A 24,135-nucleotide genomic window follows, 5' to 3' on the forward strand; every position below is an offset into this window, starting at 1 on the left:
CAAGGAACCACCAAGGAGGAAACCACACCCCCACCAAAACTGGCAGGGCAAGCTACTGTATATAAACAGGGAGCAAATCCCACACTCACTTGCATTGATGAAGTTACCTAGTCAGGTAATGAAACATCTGCAAGCAAACAACCAGCATCAGAGAGCACCAAGGACTACACTTGAATATTTGTTTGATACAGGTATTCAACCAGCTATGCAGCCTCCTAACAGAAGTATTCCCAACAATAGTGTTTATATGTCATCAGGACTATTAACACAAATTTGGCAAATGTCTTGCTAAGATAAAGGTATTTTATGCCCATAGTGATTATACAAGCTATCAAACTCTATTATGGGAAAAGTCTGTTATTAGTAAGTAGGGTAAGTGTTTTTGTAAAGTGGAGAGGTTGGTCTGTCATAACATATACTTGAGAAAACTTGCTGTGAATAAATAGTTTTTTTAAAATGTTCACAGAACAGTTGCTTAATCATCTGTTCTGGTATTTTTAATTATCAGCTTGACTGTCCTGCAGTTTTCCAAATTTATCTTTCCCTCCTGTTTAGAAGATTGAAACAATAAACTTCCAATACCTCATCTGTTCTTCGGCAATTCTAAATAGTATACTACTCTAGCATGGAATTAATCTAGCTATGGTGATTTGAACTTAAAAATTCATGTAGGTATAGTCCTCTACTGGGGGGGGGGGATATACTTTTTTTTCCATCACTGACCAGTTATGTAGTATTTCCTAGGCAATGGACCTAATAACCATTCCTAAGGTTGAGGATTTATTTTGGAAATGCAGACAGATTTAGGAAAACAGACTTGAAAAGTGTATCAGTGATGGAATTAGATGAAATCATTTATTTTTTACAACTATATCTACATATAAAGTTACCGAAATTGCTAGAGACAGTCTAGTACATTGATCACTATTTGAGTACTTCACACTAAACCTACTTGAAAACTAACCCACCTATTCTCCTGTAGATTACTGAACTTTCATCCTCTACAGCAATGGACTATTTTTTCTTAGAAGTGCTAGGGTGCCTAAGTAGTCTGCGAGAGAACAAATACTGTAAGATACCAATTATAAAGAAATAATTTTGAGACACTCTATACACTATCACGAGTTATTGGAATATCTGAATACAGACTTTAAAAAATCTCAGATCGGAAAATCTGAATACAGACTTTTAACAATCTTTCTTAAGATATGCTTTTAAAATGTAATAAACTAAGATATGAGTGATTTGTACTATGAGGATACGATTTTTAGAAGTAATAATACCCTAATATACTGACATTTAGCAAAGGGAAAGAAGTCATTCATTAAAGGAAAATTATTAGTGTAAATTTGCAGGAGAGGCATTCTTTTACTCCAAAATTATATTATTTGCATTCTCCAACTTCTCAACTTTTCTATATGTGAGGAGTTTTTATGATTTATAATTATCACCCTTTAAAATGTTCTGTTTCCAGATTGAGTGAAAGAAAAGCTCTTTTCAGTTCAGTTTTGCTAACTCCATCACTTGAATCTAGCCTGTTACACCTGAAAATACTGTTTTTTGGTAAAAGTGAAGACAAATGAGCCTGGTGCCCTGCTCTTCCTCTGGCCTGGATGGCAGATACTGTTCATATTAGGAAGTATTTATTTATTTGTATGATTTATATGGCCATCTCATATGTGAGACTCTGGATTAAAAGCATGAAAACCATAACCTATAACCTCCGGTGCTCAAGAATTAAACAATGACCCTACTGACCAAAAGAAAAAAGAAAAAAAAATCAACAACCCCACATCAACATCAGCAGAGCTCATCTAATTTCCTGATCTAAATACCTAGGGAAACAGCCAGGTCTCTTTTTCCCCCGCTTCTCTTAAGGGTTTTTTCTTTTGGTCTTTTGGGGTAAAATGTAATATATAGGGAACCTACTCTTGCTTAAATTTAGTCCAACTTCTGTTTTGGATATATACCGTTAATTTTGCCATTGCTGCATATTCCAGAAGTTTGGTTTCCCAGTTGGATACTGTTGGCAAAGTATCTCTTTTCCAATGTTGGGCCAAATTTATCCTTGCATCTGTCAGCATAAATTGTGATTCTTTTGGAAAAAAATTATTTGTTCTGGAAAGATTCCTAATAGAAAAAACTGTGCTTTCAATTCAATCTTTTTTTAAAATATAATGCAGTGTACTTTTTAAATAATAATTTTATTAAAGAAATAATGCAGTGTACTTCTTTCCAGTACTTTTGAAATTTCTTTACATGGCCACCATGTATGATAAAATGTTCCTTTTATATCACAACATATCCAAAATATATGATTTATCTATTTTTGCAATTATGGATGGAGTTATGTATCATCTGTAAAAAAAAATTATTCCAACTCTTATAGTTTGGGGTAAATTGTATTGAATTTTTCCATAAGTCCTCCCATTGTCATAATGTAATTTTTTCTTTAAAATTTTGCATCCATTTCATCATACTTTTATTTCTTCTGTCTCTGTGTCATATATTAATAGCAGTGTGTGTGTGTGTGTGTGTGTGTATGAGAGACCTAATAGGTGGTCTTGATTCTGTACAAGTGCTTCAAATTCTGTCATTTATTGTAAAACCTTTGAGAATCCAGCCAGCCTCTGACTCGTAAACAAAACTCTTTCTGCATCAGAGGAGGAAATAGAAATTTACTGGGCTGAAACCAGGAAAGCAAAACCCAGAGATGAGTCAGCAGCACAGGAAGAGTCACAGGCGCTGATTGGCCAAAATTCAGAGGAGGATTTGAATCCTCCAATTAGCGCGCGCCAATGATGGGCAGAAAAGTGCGTAAAGGAGAAGGCAGTCTGATTGGCTGTAGAAGGGAACAGGCGCGTGAAGGATCGGCATAAAAGGCAGACGTGCGAAGAGCAAGCTGCCAGAGACAACAGATCCTACAAGCCTGCAGCTTCCGCAGAAGAGTCCTTACCAGCGTCGGAGACAGCGTCTGCTAGCAAAGAGGAATCAGCACCAGCGTTCTCCACTGAAGAGGACTTGAATCCTGCTTCTGCTGCCATGGAGGATCTTCTTGCTGAACCCAGTAACCTCAGTCTCGCCTCCAGCCTTGGATCCCCGCAGTCATCTTGTGCACATTCCAGGTGCACTTCTTGCCCCGTTTCAAGATTACAGCCATGTCCAGAGTCTCCAGTCCAGCCTTGTTGTGCCTCAAGTGCGGAGCCTCGCCCTAAGCCTTCGGTGCAGCCTTGCAACATTTCTAGCTCGCAGCTTAGTTCCAGGTCTTCAGTACAGATCCAGGGTGCCCCTGACCTCCAGTCTCACCATGGGTTTTCTGCCCAGCTTAGCTGCGCTTCGGGTGCTCAACCTTGTTCCGGAGCTTCACAACTATCTTGTTGTGCACCAGATTTGCAACCTTGTTTAGAATGTGTGGTCCAGTCCTGCCATACCTCGAGTTTCTTGCCTAGTCCAGAGCCTACAGCTGAGTCCAGCCTTGCTCCAAGGTCTCAGCCTTGCTCCAAGTTTTTAGTCCAGAGTATTCAGCCTAGTTCAGTGCCTCCAGCCGAGCCTAGCTTTGCTTTGAGTTTTCGGACTTGTTCCGAGTCTCCAGTTCCAAGTATCCAGTCCAGCCAGAGTCATCGAGTCCAGCCCAGTCCGGTTGCTAGAACCCAGATGTATCCAGGGGGTTCCACTCAGCCTCACCCAGCATTCCAGTGCCAGCCTAGTTTGAGTGGTATTCCAGTTCAAGGTCATCTGGCTTCAGTTCCAGTAGCATTTTGTGCTCCAGCTTCTTTCAGCCTTCCAGCCTCTGTTAGAGGATCCTGCTCTGCCACCTTCCTGCAGTCTCTTCCTGAAATCTTGCCAGTTTCCTTGTTGCTGCCCAGATGATCTTGATTGAAACCAGTTCTTCCTTGATTTTAAGGACTTATGTATTATAAATAGTTATTTAATGAAGAGTATTTTTGATAATTAATCTGCCTGGCTGCCTCTAAGTCTTATCAGGACAAAACCCTCCTTTCTTGAGGTCGCTTTTTATTCTTCCAGCAATCAAAAGCCGCCCAGAGTCACTTTTATAGTGAGATGGGCAGTGTATAAATTTAGTGAGATGGGCAGTGTATAAATGTAATAATAAATAAATAAGTAAGTAAAATCTGTAAATACAGCAGCCGTGATAAATTTCAGCCTTTACCAAATAATTTATGCTGAGTCTTTAGCCTATTTCTAGAGTCTCAATGCATCATACCCGCTTATATAATTATACTTTTCTTATAATAATTGTATAAGAATAAAAGTTTGGTCTAATGGTTAAGGCTCCAGGATAGAAATCAGGAGACTGTGAATTCTAGTCCTTCTGTAGGCATGAAAGCCAGCTGGATTACTCTCTCTCAGCCCACATCATCAGGCTTGGGCAACAAGCCAGTCAGTCAATTCCTATTGCAACCACTGGATCAACATCTGATTGATCCAAAAAAGCCCCCGGGGGAAAAACACTAGGAAGAAAAATTTTTTTAAAAGGCATTTGAAGGTAAGACTAAAGGCAAGATTGCTGGACTTAATATTACTTCTGTTGAAATCCACATTCTTATTGAGCTGTGTCTTATAATATGCCCTATTAAGTTTTTAGCTTCTTTTGTACCTTTATACCATAAGTATCCATGAAGTCTGTTGGCTAAACTGGTACCTTCTAATATTGACATTCTGCTATTTGAGGATTTTATCCATTTGACTATCATGACAAACAGCTTGCTCAGTAATTTAAAATTTGGGAAAGCACATCCACCTTTATCTTCTGAATTCTGTAAAATTATTGATTTTACTGGAGTTTTCTTTTCCAAATAAATTCGTTAACTGTTCTTTGCCAACCGAGCAAAAATTTTACTGGGATTAAAATTAGCACAATTTGAAATAAAAGAAGAGCCTGATATTCAGGGCCTTACAAAAGGCTAGCAGAGTCAGGGCCATGTGAATATCTGGACTGGGGGAAGAGAATACTGTTCCATAGGGTAGGTCCTGCCACTGAGAAGGCATGACTCTGGGGGTCCAACAAGATGACAACCACCAGATTTAGCAGAGAAGGCATGCTCCAGATTCTTTATGTAAAGTTCTGACACAGTTGACTCAATAAAATTCTGACTCATGCATCCAGATGAAATGAAGATTTCAGATTTATTGCTGTGTACAGAAGTTAAGCAAAAAGCCATGACTAAAAATGTTCTCACACAGCTACCTGATAAAAGATACATAGGCACGTCAAAACCTCCTCCACACTCCCCCCTTTTCCCTTAACAGTCCAGCATTCCACTCCTGGCTGGCTGGTACGACCTTGGATTTCTTCTCACTCTCAACAACTACCCCCCCCACCCATCCAGAGCTTGAGATTTGTTGCTTCAATGGCAGAGAACACAATCAACAGATCTAACAACTCTTTGATTGTGGGTTCTGACATACTGCGTCTCCTGAAAAAGAAAGATACCTAATATGATTAATACAGAGAAATTATCAAGCAAAACAATTAAGATTTCGACTTGCAAGGATACTTTGCATGAAACTTGTTTACAAGATCTGGAGCCCTCACATGACAGCTATCCACCCACTCATGGTCCTGAAAATGTTTCCACTGGATTAGATATTGAAGTTTGCCCCAATGTTTTCTGGAGTCTAAAATTTCTTTCACTTTGAAATGTGGTTCTCCATTGATCATGAGGTGAAATGATGAAGGTGAAAGAAGAAAGTGCAAAAGCTGGCTTGCAGCTAAACCTCAAAAAAACCAAGATTATGGCAACCAGCTTGATTGATAACTGGCAAATAGAGGGAGAAAATGTAGAAGCAGTGAAAGACTTTGTATTTCTAGGTGCGAAGATTACTGCAGATGCTGACTGCAGTCAGGAAATCAGAAGATGCTTAATCCTTGGGAGAAGAGCAATGACCAATCTCGATAAAATAGTTAAGAGCAGAGACATCACACTGACAACAAAGGTCCGCATAGTTAAGCAATGGTGTTCCCCGTAGTAACATATGGCTGCGAGAGCGGGACCATGAGGAAGGCTGAGAGAAGGAAGATCGATGCTTTGGAACTGTGGTGTTGGAGGAAAATTCTGAGAGTGCCTTGGCCTGCAAGAAGATCCAACCAGTCCATCCTCCAGGAAATAAAGCCAGACTGCTCACTTGAGGGAATGATATTAATGGCAAAACTGAAATACTTTGGCCACATAATGAGAAGACAGGATACCCTGGAGAAGATGCTGATGCTAGGGAGAGTGGAAGGCAAAAGGAAGAGGGGCCGACCAAGGGCAAGATGGATGGATGATATTCTAGAGGTGACGGTCTCGTCCCTGGGGGAGCTGGGGGTGTTGACGACCGACAGGAAGCTCTGGCGTGGGCTGGTCCATGAAGTCACGAAGAATCGGAAGCGACTAAATGAATAAACAACAAACTTATGTAATATCTTAAGAATTGCTCTACAGTAGAGTTCAATAGTTTACAAGCTCCGGACAATTCTGGATGATGCAAAGATGATAAGGCTTGCGTAGACCCCACCTCTCTTATAAATGATCTCCAAAATTGGGAAGTATACTGGGGGCCCCGATCACTCACAATCCTATTGGGTATGCCATGTAGGCGGTACACATGCTGAATAAAGAGCTTTGCTAGCTGTTTTGCGGTTGGCATACCTGCACATGGGATAAAATGTGCTTGCTTAGAGAACAGATCAGTTACTGCCCAAATCACAGTTTTCTTTCTGCTTTCTGGCAACTCCCCTATAAAGTCCATTGCGATCTCTTTCCAGGGTGTGGTGGGATTAGCCATTGGCTGCAGCAACCCTTGTGGCTTTCCTTTCTTTTTAGAGACTGCACAGACTGGGCAGCTGGCCACATACTCCTTTACATCTTGTCTCATGTTAGGCCACCAAAATTGTTTGCAAATTAAATGCAAAGTCTTTACCAGTCCAAAATGCCCAGCTGTCTTGGCATCGTGGCTGCGTAACAATATCTCCCTTCGAAAGGTTGCAGGTACATAAATCTTATTTTCCAACCACCAGAGTTCCTTTCTTTCTGTAAGGGAATCTTTATTAGTGCGCAGCCAGGGATCATTCTGAAGTTCCTTAATTAGGTTCTGTTTTACGTCACCAGACACTTTCGGTTTTGTTGTTGTCTCCTTCACCTGCCTCCTTGTAACTACCAAGCCCAGTTGTTGCTTAGGAAATACAATGTCTACTATGTTGGGGAAGGCGCGACAGTGCATCTGCCAAAAGAATTTCCCCCCCAGGGAGATACTTCAAAGTGAAATTGAATGTGCTGAAAAACTGTGCCCACCATATTTGCTTGGCAGTTAGTTACCGCCTTGTTTTTAAAGCTTCCAAATTCTTATGATCAGTCCACACTTCAAAAGGTTGTACAGCGCCCTCCAATAGGTGTCTCCAAGTTAACAGAGCCCAGTGCACAGCAAATGCTTCCTTTTCCCAAACATGCCACCTGCATTCCGTTTCACTAAACTTTTTTGACAAATCGGCACATGGCTACAACTCCCTGTCATGGTTCCTGTTCCAATGTTCCTGGAAAACATCGTAACGGGTTCCCATGCCATGGTGCTGACACGAGTTCTTATATGGGAGGGGGCTGCTCCTGTTCCTTGTACCAGGCTGCGATTCACTATGTCACATCATTTTTATCCAATAATTTGCTTTATGAAGAAAAAAATGCTATTACGTGATTTGTGCCAGCACTGTCAGTTTGTGCTAAAGGAAACATGGACTAAACTACTTGAACAATGTCCCACCAAAACACTTTTCTGCTCTTACACATTCACCATCATATTGTGTAGCTGTTCTAGTTGTGTGTCCTGTCTCCCATTTACTTCTTACTACTGTTATTATGGGGATCAACACGGCCATCAACATTTTGTCCAAACCCCTTACCCAAAAGAAAAGGAAAGGGATCTCTGTAATACTAGAAACAAAGTTGTCTGTCATGCTGAACCTGGTGAAGGATCCTCAGGCCTAGGATGAGCTTTTAACCTGAGCAAATCTACTGTGCGTAACATAATGAAGAATGCTAATAAAATGTGTAGTGCCATGATGCATTCTACCTCTTTGTCTCCCATGATAACTATGCACATTAGAAATCCAGCTGTAGAAAATATGGAGAAAATGCTTTCACCATACACAGAACAATAGACAAAAAAGAAAACATGCTTGAGTAATCTAATGCTCAAGAATAAGGTTCTAAAATTTATAAGCACATTTGTCAATGTCATGGTTCCTGTTGCAATGTTGCTGGAAAACATCGTAATGGGTTCCCATGCCATGGTGCTGACATGAGTTGATGTATGGGAGGGGGCTGCTCCTGTTCCTTGTACCAGGCTGCAATGCGAGGAGTGAAGAATGCATATTTGGGTTATCTCGCCTTGTCAAGGATGTTTCCTGCAGACCGGCAGGAACCATTAGGGCACCTGCAGGACATGGAATTGTGTTGACTTTGAGGGGAGGGACTGGAAGCCATTTGGGGTTTTATTGGGAGACATCCCACGCTTTTACTATTCTCAGCTTTGCTTGTGATCCTGCATACTATTCATTATTAAATCTGATATCCATGAAAGCCTTGTGTGAGTCTGATAGTGATTTTGAATAGGCAATCATTACATAAAGCTGAGAATCGTAAATAAAACGGTTAGCTCCTACCAAGAATCACTTCTTGTGAAGGATTATAGTTAAAGATGACTGAATTGCAAAAAAGCACTGAAGGACCCGAGGAGCCTACCAGCTCAGCTCCTGAACCCGCAACTGGGAGTGAAAGGCAAGACACTTCCTCGGAGCCGTCTGGTGCCCTGAACCCCCCACATGAGTCGTCGGATACAGAATTGGACTCGGGGGAGTCAGAGAGCAGTGGGGTGTCGAGAGGAGGACCGGCACCCGTGGAGTCCACTAGCAAGCTAATCATCTTGGATGAGGTGGATGACCTGCAGCCGGGGACGTCAGGGACATCCTGGAAATATCGAGTCCCGCTGACACCAGAGAAGGAATCCACCATGATGTCAACAGATGGGACACCAGGAGGGCAGGTGAGAGGGGATTCCCCAACCCCCGAGAGGCTGCGAGTACTGGAAGCAAAAATGGAATCCCTGGAGAGTTTGTTAAAGAACCTGTCCACGTTGATGGAGAACCAGGGGAGACGAGGGGAGGACACCCATCAACAACCTTCTCCCCTACCCCTAGCCAGGCCAGCAGCTGATCGGGAATGAAAGCCTACCAGGGGCGGGTTCCCGCCATGCAGAGCCTGGCCTTCTGTACTCCTGCCGTGCAGGGCCAGGCCTTCCATCACTTGGAGTGACAGTCCCCAGGTGGCTGCAGGACCAGGACCATCCGGGGGGGGGGGGAGTGAGAGACTTTTCAGTAAAATTTAATGGAGACCCGATGAAGCTGTCATTCTTTCTAACCAATGCCAAGAGCTATATGAGAGAATTTGGTATATGCTTCATCACAGAGGAATCCAAAATTAACGCAATTGCCACCAAGCTCAAGGGTAGAGCAGCAGACGGGGACATCCAACTACATGATGCTGATTCCCCTGCTATAGATAGTTTCGATTTCATGTGGGCGTTGAAACCACTTTGAGGACCCACTGGCTAAGGAGCGGGCCAAGAGGAGTTTAAAGGAGCTCTCTCAGGGCCAGATGTCGGTGTCAGACTATGCATTAGAATTTAAGGCACTAGCTGGGAAAATCACCGATTGGTCAGAATCAACTCTGATCAAATATTTTAAAGAGGGCCTTCACAGAGACATTCTGAGGTGGGCGTTGGGTAGAGATGACCCCACCTTGCTGTACAATTGGACTTGCTTGGCTGGGAAGGCTGAGAATGCCAGGTATACATTTTTACAAACCCATAAACCCGAGAGAGCTCACCCGATTGCCAGAGGCCCCAGGAGTGAGGCTACAGCTGTTAAACAGAGCCCCAAGCCCTGGGACGAAGAGAGAGCGTGCCGCTATGCCAGAGGCCAGTGTCTTCCTTGTGGGAAGGAGGGGCACCGTGCAGTTGAATGCTCGAGGGGCAGAGCTGAGTCTAAGCAGGGGAAACCACTGGCTAAGTCACCACCAACCACGCGTAAAATGACAGCAGCAAAGGGAGAAATAGAGGCTGAGAATTTGGTGTATTTCTCCGGGGAGTCAGAGGGCGAAATAAAGGAGCCGGCAGGAAACGCCGGCTGCCTGCTGTGAAGGGCCCCAGTGAGCAGGCAGAGGATGATGGGCGCAAGGACCCTGTGGTGAGTGATAATTGCCCCACTTTGATGTTGAAAGTGAAACTAACATCCCAAACAAATTTACTGAAGTTTGGGCTTTGGTTGACTCTGGATGCTCCAGGTGTTTGATTCACCCCAATCTAGTCACAGCATTGGACCTTCCAAGCTTCCCTCTAAAGCACCCACTAATATTCACCCAGCTGGATGGCTTGGAAGCTGTGGAGGGGGGGGGGTCCAGCTACTCATTTTACTGGGGCTGTGGCAATGCAAGTGGGCAGCCACCTTGAGACTTTAAAGTTTGTGGTAGCCCCAGTGGGAAGCCCTTCAGTCATACTGGGTATGCCCTGGCTGAAACATCGAAACCCCTATGTTAATTGGGAGCACAGGACTCTGACTTTCAAAGATGGATTTTACAATGGCCCCACCGAAATAGTACCCACCCAAGCCAGAGTTTGTAAGGTGGGGGTCGCCCAGGCACTTTCCATACTGCTGGGGCTGGAAGAACTGCCTCCCCAATATTGTGAGTTTGCAGACGTATTTGGGGAAGTGGAGGCAGATCAGTTACCCCCTAACCAGAAGACGGACTGTGCCATTGAATTGGTCCCAAATGCACAATTGCCCAAGCCAAAAATTTCCCCCATGACCCAAAAAGAGTTGAATGCTTTGAGAGACTTTATCGATAACAATTTGGTGCGCGGCTTCATTGAGTCTGCCAACTCCCCAGTGGGGGCACCGGTATTATTCAGGGAAAAAAAACATGGCACATTGAGACTGCACGGACTACCGAGGATTAAATGGCATTTCCATTGTGAACAAGTACCCCCTCCCTCTCATGAAGGACATGTTGGCCCACCTATCCAAGGGGAACATTTTTTCCAAATTGGATTTGCGAGAGGCATACTTTCATATTCACTTAAAGGCAGGGGATGAGTGGAAAACTGCTTTTAATTGCCCATTGGGGTCATTCCAATACAAGGTCCTCTCCTTTGGCCTATCGGGGGCACCCAGAGTGTTCATGCAATTGATCAATGAAGTACTACATGACCATCTCTTTAAAGGGGTGTTAGTCTACTTGGATGATGTCCTTATTTACACCGAAACAGAGGAAGAGCATGAACGCCTCCTGAGGCAGGTCCTGAGCAAGCTTAGAGAAGCAAAGCTCTATTCAAAACTGTCTAAATGTGAATTCCATAAAACACAGCTTGATTACCTTGGCTACAGAGTCTCTGTACAGGGCATTGAGATGGATCCAGCCAAGGTACAAGCAGTTTTGGCTTGGGAATGACCTCGTACCCGAAGGCAATTACAAAGTTTCTTGGGGTTCTCCAATTTCTACATACAGTTCATCCTGGGGTTCACAGAGATAGCGCTGCTTCTAGCTGACTTATTAAAAACAAAGGGGCAAGGCAAAACCCACAAAGTAAAAAATCCCGGGGCTGTGCTCCACTGGACTGACAGCTGTCAAGCTGCATTTGATAGACTCAAACTGCTTTTCACTGCTGAGCCTGTATTGCAGCACCCAGATCCTGATCGCCCCTTTGTAGTGCAAGTGGATGCTTCTGACACCTCCATTGGGGCTATTTTGTTACAAAAGGACCCTGAAAACAAATTGCAGTCCTGTGCTTATTTGTCCAAGAAATTTTCTGATGCTGAGAGACGCTGGCATGTTTGGGAGAAGGAGGCATTTGCTGTTAAGGCAGCTCTAGAGACTTGGTGCCACCAGCTGGAGAGCGCCAAATTTCCTTTTGAGGTGTGGATGGATCATAGAAACTTAGAAGCACTTCACACACCTAGTAGACTTAGCCCTAAGCAAATTCGTTGGGCTCAATTTTTCAGCTTTTAATTTTCAGTTAAAGTACTTCCCAGGGCAGAACAACTTTCTAGCTGATGCTCTTTCTCGCCTTCCTCAACATGATGGCCAGCCAGCTGATGTTATTGACACAGTTTTAACAAAACCTCAGCTGGGCTTGGCTGCTGTAACCAGAAGCCAGTCTCGCTTGCAACAACCTCAGCCGCAAAGGCAGAAAGCAAAGGTACCTAGTCAATTATATTCTGAGTTCACTCAGGCTTTGAAATCTGATAGTAAAGGTAAAGGTTTCCCTTGACGTAAAGTCCAGTCGAATCCGACTCTAGGGGGTGGTGCTCATCTCCGTTTCTAAGCCTTGGAGCCGGCGTTGTCATAGACACTTCCGGGTCATGTGAAATCTGATACTTGGTGGCAATCTCAGAGACAAAGTGACTTTTACTGATGGCTTATGCTGAGTGGAACATAGACTCTATGTACCTGAGGCTTTACATGTGAAAATTTTACACCGTTCTCACGATGACAAAATGGCTGGCCATTTTGGATTTGTAAAACCTTTGCACCTCATTTGCCGGCAGTTTTGGTGGCCCACACTTCGCAGTGCTGTAAAGGAATATGTAGCCACTTGTCCTGTGTGTGCCATGTCTAAACACAAAGAAGGCAAGCCACAGGGACTGTTACAAAAGGTGTCTGACCCCACCAGACCCTGGGAGCAGATTTCTATGGATTTTATCGTTGATCTACCTCCCAGCCAAAAGGAAACAGTCATTTGGGTGGTTAAGGACTTTTTCTCAAAGCAGGCCCATTTCATACCTTGTGCTTCGTTGCCAACGGCCCCGCGGTTGGCCAAGCTTTTCTTACATCATATCTACAGGTTACACAGTAGCCCCTCCCGCGTAATTTCTGATGGTTGGACCCAGTTTACTTCTCAATTTTGGAAATCGTTTTTGAAGTTGATTAGAGTTTACATTTTCCTGCAACAACACTGCTCCAATTGCAACATCTGATGCATCGGCCTGAATGACAAAGGGTTTAGTGGGATCGGGATGACACAGGATTGGTTCAGCAGTGAACAACTGCTTTAAATTGTCAAATGCTGCCTGGCATTCGGGAGTCCACTTTAGCAATGCCCTGGGGCTTTTAGTCCTTTTTGCTTCTCTGATCCCTTTTGTCTTTAATAACTCAGTCAGTGGTAATGCAATTTGCGCAAATTGCGGGATGAACTGGCAATGTTTTAACAAAACCAAAATGCCCAGCAAGTTTATAATCATGGGAATGCTGTAAAATGTCAGGTCTTAAAGGGTACATAAAGGCGGTGTTGCACCCATGCCAGACCGTTTTCAAAAGAAACAGTGTTTTTATAAGTTAGCAACCAAGTGTCAGATTTCAGTGCCTGGAGAAAGTCTTTCTGTAACTGGCAAGGAACTTGCACTTTCCTCTTCCCAGACTGGGCTGGGGATGCCTGCGCACGGGTCTGGCTCCAGGTCACAGCAAATAAGCCCAGTTGTGGTTCAGTGAGAACAGTCCCAACCACATCTGCCACGTGGTCAAGGTCTTGAGGTAAACGTGACAATGCATTGGGCAGAAAGTTTTTCTTTCCCAGAATAAATTTTAACTGGAAGTTAAAGCAACTGAAAAATTGAGCCAGTGAATTTGTTTAGGACTGAGATGCCGGGGAGTGCGGAGGGCTTCCAAATTCCTGTGATCAGTCCAAACCTCGAAAGGGCATTTAGCACCTTCCAGGAGGTGACACCAGGCTTCCAAAGTGGCTTTTACAGCAAAAGCCTCCTTTTCCCAAACATACCACCGGCGTTCGGTCTCAGAAAATTTTCTGGACAAATAAGCACAGGGTTTTAAGTGATTTTCAGAATCTCTGTAACAATATAGCCCCAACTGAGGAGTCAGAAGCATCAACTTGGACCACAAAGGGGTGTTCAGGATCGGGGTGCTGCAAAATAGGCTCAGCAGTGAAGAGGGTTTTTAACTTCTCGAATGCTGCCTGGCATTCAGGCGTCCAATTCAGCACTGCCCCAGGGTGTTTTACCTTGCGTGTCTCCCCCAAACCCTTGGTACGGAGTAAATCAGTGAGGGGCAAAGCAATCTCAGAGAACCCCTGGATAAATTGGTGATAGTAATTACTGAACCCGAGGAAACTTTGCAATTGCCTCCGGGTGCGGGGACGTTCCCAACTTAAAATTGCCTGAATTTTTGCATGGTCCATTTCAATGCCCTTGTCAGACACTCTATAGCCCAGATAGTCATGTTGGGTTTTGTGAAACTCACATTTGGAAAGTTTGGCATAGAGTTTGGCATCTCTAAGCTTGCTTAACACCTGTTTGAAGATGTGTTTGTGTTCCTCCTCGGTTTCAATGTAAATGAGAACATCATCTAAATAAACCAGGACCCCTTTAAACAAATGATCATGTAATACTTCATTAATCAATTGCATGAAGACTCCGGGCGCCCCTGCTAACCAAAAAGGGAGGACTTTGTACCGAAATGAACCCAGTGGGCAATTAAAAGCAGTTTTCCACTCATCTCCAGCTCGTATGCGGATGTGGAAATAGGCTTCACGAAGATCAAGCTTGGAGAAAATCTTGCTCTTAGACAAGTGAGCTAACATGTTCTTCATGAGCGGAAGAGGGTACTTGTTGCAAATTGAGGCAGAATTTAACCCCCGATAGTCCGTACAGAGTCAAAGCGTGCCATCATTCTTTTCCCAGAATAGCACAGGGGCCCCAACTGGGGAATTTGCAGGTTCAATAAACCCCCTTGACAGATTCTTGTCAATAAAGTCCTGTAATGCCTCAAGCTCCTTCTGAGTCATTGGATAAATTTTTGGCTTGGGCAATTGAGCGTTGGGAACCAACTCTATTGAATAGTCAGTTTTCCGATCGGGGGGTAGCTGATCTGCTTCCATTTCCCCAAAGACGTCTGCAAAGTCTTGGTATCGATCGGGCAAGCCTTCTAAATGTGCCAAGCTAGGGCGCGGCATGGCAACTGCAGCCCTCCCAACCCCAGCACGTGAAGCTCTCTCTGCTGTAGGAGCTTGGTAAAACCCATCTTTAAAAGTCACAGTTCTGTGTTCCCAGTTTATATATGGGCTTTGATAGGTCAACCAGGGGATCCCCAGAATTACCAAGGGATTGCCAACAGATGCTACTATGAATTTTAAAGTCTCATGGTGGCTGCCCATTTGCATTGCGACAGTTGCAGTAAAATGGGTTGCCGCCCCCCCCCCCGCCGTTGAACCATCCAACTGTGTGAAGATCAAAGGCTGCTGGAGGGGGAAGCTAGGTAGGTCCAAAGCAGCAACCAGACCAGGGTGAATTAGACACCTGGAACACCCAGAGTCAACTAAAGCCCAGACCTCTGTAGTCTTTCTGCGGGAGCCCAATTTCACTTTTACTGCTAAAGTGGGACAGTCAGCACTCACCATAGCATCCTTGCGCCCATCCTCCTCCACCTGCCCGCAGGCGCTCTTCATGGCAGGTGGCTGGCGTTTCCCGCCGGCTCCTTAGAGTCATCTTCAGCCTCTCCCAAGAAGTAGAATACTTCCCCAGCATCGGCTGCACCCTTGGCTGCTGTCATCCTCCGCAGGGGGGGGGGGGCGCGATTTGGCCGGCAGTTTGCCCGCTCGATCTCCAGCCTTGGCTTTTGGGCAATCAGCTGCTCGATGCCCTTCCTTTCCGCATCGGAGACACTGACCCCTCGCATAGCGCCAATCTCTCTCCTCTTCCCAGGCTCTATAGATCCATTCATACAATGACTCTGGGTCGTTTCTACACAACGCCCACTGCAGGATGTCCCTGTTGAGTCCCTCTTTAAACCATTCTACTAAGGTTGACTGAGACCAGTTGGGGATTTTCCCAGCTAAAGCCTTAAACTCCAGGGTGTAATCAGCTACAGACAGCTGGCCCTGGGTAAAATCCTTCAGCGCCTTCTTAGCTCTTGCCTTGGCCAGAGGATCCTCAAAATGCAGCTTTAACGCCCCCATAAAGTCCTCAAAATACTCAAGTTAAGGGGAGTCAGCCTCACTTAATTGAACGTACCAGTCACCCGCTCGACCCTTCAACTTGGTGGCAATGGCAGTTATCTTAGCCTCTTCGGAAGGGAAGTATGCTCCAAACTGCCTCATGTAACTTTTAGCGTTGGTTAGAAGGAAAGATAACTTGGTTGGATCCCCATCAAACTTGACAGAAAAGTCTTTCACCCCCACTCCTGTTGGAGCGGAACCGGCGGCTGCTTGAGCCCCAGGTTACTGTAGTTGTCCCTCTTCGGGGTGGGGACACTGGTGGTCGAGCTCTGCAAGGTGGAGATTCATCCCGGAGCCGTCTCCGGCCCCACTCCGCCAGCGGTCCGGGTGGGAGGATGGGGGATGGTTGCGTGAAACTGGGATCTCCGTCGTGCCTCCCCTGCCCCCCCAATGATAGAGACAGGTTTCTTAACATGTACTCCATCGATTCTATTTTGGCCTCCACCACTCTTAGCCTTTCAGGGGTTTGAGATTCCTCCCTCCCTCGCGTGTTAGGATGTCTCTCTGTTGATACCGTGGTAGATTCTATGTCTGGGGTCAGCGGGAACCGATACTTCCAGGACGCCTGGGACGTCCCTGGCTGGGGTTCTCCCATTGCATCCCAGGTGATCAACTCTGCGGGCGATTCACTGGGTGCCGGTTGCTCTGGTTCTCCCCCATCGTTAGATTCCTCCACCTCAGGGCTGGAACTCGAATCCTGCCGGAAATCTGAAGGTTCTGGGGTGAGGCTTTCTCCACTCTTGACCGTCGACTCCGGCATCAAGCTAGCCGGCTCCTCAAATCCCCTGGATGTGAGCTTGGACTCGGCCATCGTTAACTATTTTCCCTCACAAGGAACTGATCTTGGTAGGAGCTAACGATACAACTTTGGTGATTCTCTGCTTTATGTAATGAATGCCTATTCTAAAACACTCTCAGACTCATGAGCAGGAATTCAAAGATATCTGAGTTATTAAAGAATAGTACGCAGGATCACAAAGAAAGCTGAGAATGATAAAAGCATGCCAAATGCAAACTAAAAACCCTTGGTGCAAATGAAATCCCTCCCCCCGTAGAATCTTCCCAACTCACAATCCCAGGCGCTCCTAACGGCTTCTGATGGTCTGCAGGAAAAGACCTTGAACAGAGCACATAACCCAAACACATTCCATTGTAATGAACATAGATACAGAGCCTGGTACAAGGTTTCACAGCAGCCCTCTCCCAAACAGAAACGTGCGTCAGCGCCATGGCTTGTGAAACGTTACGATGTACAGTGCACATTGAAACAGTCAACATGACACCAGGACAGCCAAGGGAGAATTGGCTGGGCGAATAAATCCCCTTGCCAGATGCTTGTCTATGAACTCCCATAGCACTTTCTGCTCTTTCAAAGACATAGCATACATTTTGGGTTTGGGGAACTTTGCTCCTGGTTCAATTTCTATTGCATAGTCTGTCTTTCGATGGGGGGAGTAGTTGATCACATTCAGCATCTCCAAACACCTCCTTTAAATCCCGGTAGGGTTCGGGAATTAATTCCTCATCAATTGTTGCAACCCTCTCCACCTCGGTTAACACTGCAGCCAATTTCCCAGCAGCCTCCCTTGCTTCTTCCTCCAATTCTCCCGTGTACAGTCCATCTTTAAACTGAATGCTTCCGGCCACCCAATCTACTTGGGGGTTGTGAACCTTCAGCCAAGGCACTCCCAATATTATTGAATAATTAGCTATGGCTGCGATTATAAATCAGAGAATCTCTCGGTGGGTGCCCACTCTCATTTCCACTCCCTCAGTACAGACCATTGCAGGGCCCCCAGTAGCCTCAGAGCCATCCAGTTGGTTAAACACTATAGGCTCCTTCAATTTCTGCACTTTCAATCCCAGCCCTTTTACTATTGCAGGGTGAATCAAATGTTTAGCACACCCCGAGTCCACCAGTGTGTTTAAATCTGTGCTCTTATTTTTTTTTAGAGTCCTCAACTGCACCCCCACCACCATGCCATTATCTCCACTGACCACTGCTCTGTCGTGCCCCTTCTGTCCAGCCTGCCTGCTGGTGCCCATGAAGGCAGGCCTTAGTCATTTCCCACTGGTGACTGGATTTCATCTGAGGAATCCATCTCAGAGGCCTCTGAACTGATGACCAGCTGCAGCGCTTCACTGGCCCCTGCTGCTTTTCCCTTAGCGACAGGAGTCTTGGTTGGCTTGGGCTTTGCCTTTGGCGATGGGGGGGGGGGTCGGCTGGAACAATCCACAGCTCAATGGCCTCTTTGCCCACATTTAAAACATAATCCTTCCTTCAATCAATGTTCCTTTTCCTCACCCCAAGTTCTTCTCAACGATGCCCTTGGGGCTGTGCCCCCCTGCGGGGCTGGTTTCTTGATAGGCGCTTTAATCTGTTGTTGCTTCTTTAAGTGAATTTGCTGAGCCTCCACCATCCCAGCCAGACAAATCCATTCTTATCTCTGGTTCGCCTCTGGCCAGGCATTGGTCTAGGATGTCAGACTGTAATCCATTCTGGAAAAATTCCACCTTAAGCGACTCTGGCCAGTCAATTGGATTGCCTGCTAGGCTTCTAAATTCCATAGCATACTCCAACACTGACTGATTCCCTTGCCTCAGGAACTATAGACTGGCTTTAGCTTTTATACAGGCGAAAGGGTCTTCAACTGGTCTCTTAGAGCCGTCATAAAGTCATCAAAATTCCACAGCTCTGGGGCCCTGGTGTCATGCAAAGCTACCAACCATTTGGAGGCTTCTGCTTCCAGATGCGTGGACAAGTATATAACTTTTGCTCCCTCAGAACGAAAAGTGTCCCCAAATTCCTCCATAAACCCACTCACATGTGCCAGGAAGCACACCAACTCATTCGAGTCCCCTCCGAACTTCACCTTCAGGTCACAGAATGCTTTTGGGCTCCTGGAATGTTGCCTCGGTCTTGGGGCTTGAATCCGAACTCGCCTCCTTGCCTGCTGACCTGTTGGTGGAGCTGGCCCTGCTGCTTCCTCTCCCTCCTCTTGGGAAGGCTCTGACTCTCCTGATTCATCCCCCAACCCAGCTGCTGACAGATCGCTCTCTGGGGTTGGTGTTGGTGTTGATCGGGTTAGATGACTCACTAGGCTGTCCACCGACTCTTTCAAGCTGGCTATTGTAGTTGCCACAGACTACATTTCATGCTCCGGTCTCGTTAGCCCCTAGTCAGTCATTAGGTCTCGGCTCCTTACTTCCCATTGAGTAGTCCTCTATCTCACTGGCGTTCGCTCCATTCCATCTCCCACCCCAAATGTCCAGCCAGGCTTGGATTCACACAGGAGCTCCTTTCCCTCGTGCTCCTCAGAACCTGGGGAGGGAGGTTGGCCAGCTGGGAGCTTTCGAGCCTTCGGCTTGGCCCCCTTCTCCTTGACTTTCCCTCGAGCTCTTGTAGTTATCAAGGTCCCGGCCACTGCTTCCTCCTCTGCCATCGGCCTCTCTGTCTTGGCCCGCTCGGTTTCTTCCATTTTAGCCAAATGGAACAGAGAAACGTTGGCTTTCCTCAGAGATGAATTCTCTGGGTAAAGCTGTATGATTTTTAGTCGTGGCTTCATGTAAAGTTCTGACACAGTTGACTCAATAAAATTCTGACTCATGCATCCAGATGAAATGCAGATTTCAGATTTTTTGATGATGTGTACAGATGTTAAACAAAAAGCCATGACTAAAAATGTTCTCACACAGCTACCTGATAAAAGACACATAGGCACGTCAAAACCTCCTCCACATTCCCCCCCCCCTTTTCCCTTAACAGTCCAGCATTCCACGCCTGGCTGGCTGGTATGACCTTGGATTTCTTCTCACTCTCAACAACTTCCCCCCCCACCCATCCAGAGCTTGAGATTTGTTGCTTCAATGGCAGAGAACACAATCAACAGATCTAACAACTCTTTGATTGTGGGATCTGACACTTTATATCAAACAATAAGGACCTGGAGCATGCCCTCTGCTGGATTTGGGGGAGCAAGCAGAGACAATGGAAGAAAGGCTGTACCAAAATAGCCTGGCCCTATGCCATGTATGGCTTTATAGGTGATAACCAGCATCTTAAATTACACCTGGGAACCTACTTGTGGCCAGTGCAGCTTGTGGAACAGTGATGTTACATGTGCATAATGAGAAATGCCAAAAACTGCCAGTGCTCCTGCATTCTGGACCAGCTGCAGCTTCTGAGTGTTCTTCAAGGGCAGCCTCATGTACAGTGCATTACAGTAATCCAAATAGGCATGAGCAAGGCCTCCGGGTCCAAGAACGGGTGCAACTCGCATACAAGATGAACCTGTGCAAAGGCCCCCCTAGCCATGGCTGCCAGCTACTCTTTGAGCAGGAACTGAGAGTCCAGGATGACCCACAAATTGTGTACCAACTCTGTCTGGGGAACTGCACTCCCATGCAGATTTAAAGGTGGAAGTTCTCCAGAACTGGGAGGCCTTAAAGCCCATGGTCTTGCTAGGGTTGAGCCAAAATAGAACTTTTCTTGAAGTGTCCTATGCTGCCACAGAGGGAAATCCTCCAAATGCTGATGAGTGGAACACCAGTGGCCTAGAGAGAAACCGGATGGGCAGGGAGGGGTTGGCAATGAAGTGATTACAGAAACTTGGTTTTGCAAACAAAATAATTACGGTGCAGAATAATGGATGGCAAAGGATAAGAAAAACATTAATAAAGAAATGTGTGTTTCTTTTGCCATAGTATAACTGAAGGCCATGGGGATTTCACTACCATATAGGGTGAATATTGTGTATTAAGAGGGTGGAGAAAAACTTGGTTTTGTATCTTGTTCTCTGTAAATCTTGCCTACGATTACATATCTAATAAATGCCTTTGGAATAAATTAACATATATCAGAATTTTGCATTACAATAGACAACATACTTTGCTTTCATACCTATCCAACTTTTCTTCATTGACTTTTCAAAGTTTAACTTGTATTATGTGATTCCTCTTAAAAAACAGAGATAAAAGCTATTATGTTTGCCTGATGAATGTTACATGAACTCACAATTTGCAAATCCACACCCACCATGGTTTCAGATTGTGGTCTATAACCAACCCTAAACCATGTTTAGATTGGCACAGACTATAAAGGAGTGTTCATGTCGATTCTTGCTTTCATTTAAACAGGACTGAAGTCTGGATTTATAATTACCAATACAAGCAAAGAGAAAAAATAAATAAATATAAAGTCAAGATTATTTGCTTGCTAAGACTATGATAGGTACCAGAGAGTTTTCTTTTTCAACATCATTTCTTCTATCAAGAGCTTAGTATTTCAGCTGCAATTTTTTTTTTATTGAGATGGTGAAGTATAAATGTCAAACCAAGTCAAGTTTAATTTATTTGTTCAACCATGAGCCATAACATTTAGGGTGGAAGAATAAAGGATCAGTAGGTTATCACACATACAAGATTCCATTAAAACTTTAAAATACCATTTATACTGACCACACATAAAAACCCTGGGTTCTAATGTAAACTCTTTCACTAGAGTTGCTGGTCTCAATTAGGGTCATTAAGAGAGGACTACCTGTAGCCTATTTCTGAGCAAAATAGTAAATGGCAATTTTGTCACAGAGGCCAAGTCAGTAACAGCGAGTGATTCATATAAAGCCATTAAGAAACCGTTGAAAATTTGTTGTAGCTCACAGGTTCCATTATGGGATAAACTGCATAGTCTATAGCAGTCTTTCTCAATTGTTTTACACTGGAGGGACCCTTGAACTAATTTTCAGGTCACTTGAGAAGATTGTATAAAAATAACAAAAAATACAAAAACTTCACAATACAAATCATTTCTAACCTACACAATCCATGGTTTACAATGTCTACAACAAAAGCAAAGCAGCAGGCTGGCAGCTGAGTCCAGGTATGTAAACATCCCCACCACTGCGAGAGCTAGGATTGCATGGTCCAAAAAATATTTGTTTTTAATCAAAATCCCTCATGGAACCCTTAGTGACCTCTCATGGAAACCAAAGGTTCTGTGGAACCCTAGTTGAGAAGGACTAGTTTCTAGAATTGTGATAAAAACATGATACTTCAATGAGGATACCAAATATTGTTACAAGATGCCAAAGAATGAGGAGGTTTGGGTTTACCTGATTTAAAATTGTATTTTGATGCTTGTTGTTTGCTTTGGATGAAGGAATAGATAACTTCGAAAAACAGGAAGTTTGAACTTGAAAGACATGAATTGAGATTTGAGTGATATGCCTATTTGTGGTATGATAAAGTTAAAGTTAATAAAAATTTTAAAAATTATTTTGTTAGGAGTGCCCTACAGTGGAGGAATGGATGATTAAATTAAAAGAACTGGCCCAAATGGCTAAGCTAACAGTGTTGGTAAGAGAGAATACTGAGTCTGGATTCGTTTCTACTTGGCGACCACTTTTAGATTATTTGCTTGTGTCTGAAAAAAAATGATGCTTTGATTCTAGGTTTTGATGATTAATTGGTTTGATTTTATAGAAATAATGTTATTAAGGTTTAACTAACTGTAAGAGATTTTATCTGTATAAAAGCATTTATATCTGTATTGGAGAAGGTTGGAAGTCACTTTCTTTTTCTGCTTTTTATCTAGTTCTGTACTTCTATAGTTTTTTTTTCTTTAGTTCTGTACTCTGTCTTACCTATACTCTATGTTTTGTATTTTAGCTATACTTTGAAAATCAATAAAATTCTTTTTTTAAAAAAATGAGGATACCAAATATTTAGCTCGTATCAAAATCAGAACTATGGTTGAAGATTTTACCTGAAATTTTATTTCTCTCAGTAGCCTGATATAGGACAATGGGCCCATGTTCTCTGACAATTACAACTTTTCCATCTCCAGTGTTATATAACTAGGGAAGGCACACAACTATCTAATTCAATTTTATTACAGAAAAAAGGAGGGTAATTAAATCTGTTCTCCAAGATCAATATAAGTGGATATTAGGCAAGTCAAAGATTAGACCAGCATGCATAGAGGGCTGCTAAATATATATTTTTCTTTTATAATTATTACGAAAAGGATTTGTTAGTTAAAGCATTATTGGTGCTCCTTATACTCACATCTGTGCCCAAGATGCTTTTTGGGGAAGAAGTAAAGAGGAGCATGTTAATTATTCAGCTGACCCAAAGTGATGCTCTCTTGTAGGCAATTAGCTCCAAATATGGAAGCCTCAACTGTCTCCTTTATACCTTCTTACCAGGCAAAGTGTCACTGCATTCTAGCTTGTTAACTAAATTGTGCTGCATCCATGCTGGCAGTTAGACTCTTGAATGGTTCCCTTCAGACCCATGAGCTGGTCAGCAAATTTGAACCTGTTGTTAATGCACATGTGTCTTTGTTTTGAGTAGATCATCTCTTGTGTTCAAGAAACTTGTAATGTCTAGGACCCATCTTTGATATGAGACTCTTGCTACCTTCTTTAAAACACATCTTTGCCTATTCTATGTGCCATTAGTTTCTCACAAGAATTTGGACAATATCTGGTTGTTTTCATTCCGTTCAGGTCACTTGCATCCAAATGGACAGACTTATCAGCTGTCTCCTGCATAGACTTATAGAGATGGAGAGATGATTCTAAACAAGTCTCAAAGCACTTGTGAGCAATAAATGTACAAGAAATGTTTTTCAGATACTCTGAGGATCATATTTCCAGCTAAGTTTTATTATTTGTGCCTACCTTTTCATATCTGGTTCTTCCTTGTAGTCTTGACTTCATTTTAATTACTTCCTTGAGGTGCTTCCAGCCTTACTTCAACCAGTTAAAAAAATCCACTCATTCCCTGATTCAGTGAAATAGCTGTTTACACCTCAGTGCTTTATCAGGCATTGTATGCATAAGCTGCCCTGTATACCTAAGCTTCTTAAATTCACAATACGTGTATGTTGGCAGATAAGACATAATAGGTCAACACCTTGCAAGACTAAGAAAAACCTGATACCCCCATCAAAAAATACTTGTTAAAAATATAACATCCCCTTCCATATCACAAAAGTCTCCTTTCAAATCACTGATCCTTCCAATCCTTTCCCCAAATTGATACTAAACTTCTGAATCCTTTGCTTGTTTCTTCTCA

The sequence above is a fragment of the Candoia aspera genome, chromosome 1, assembly GCF_035149785.1.
Source record: "Candoia aspera isolate rCanAsp1 chromosome 1, rCanAsp1.hap2, whole genome shotgun sequence".
Lineage (NCBI taxonomy): Eukaryota > Metazoa > Chordata > Lepidosauria > Squamata > Boidae > Candoia > Candoia aspera.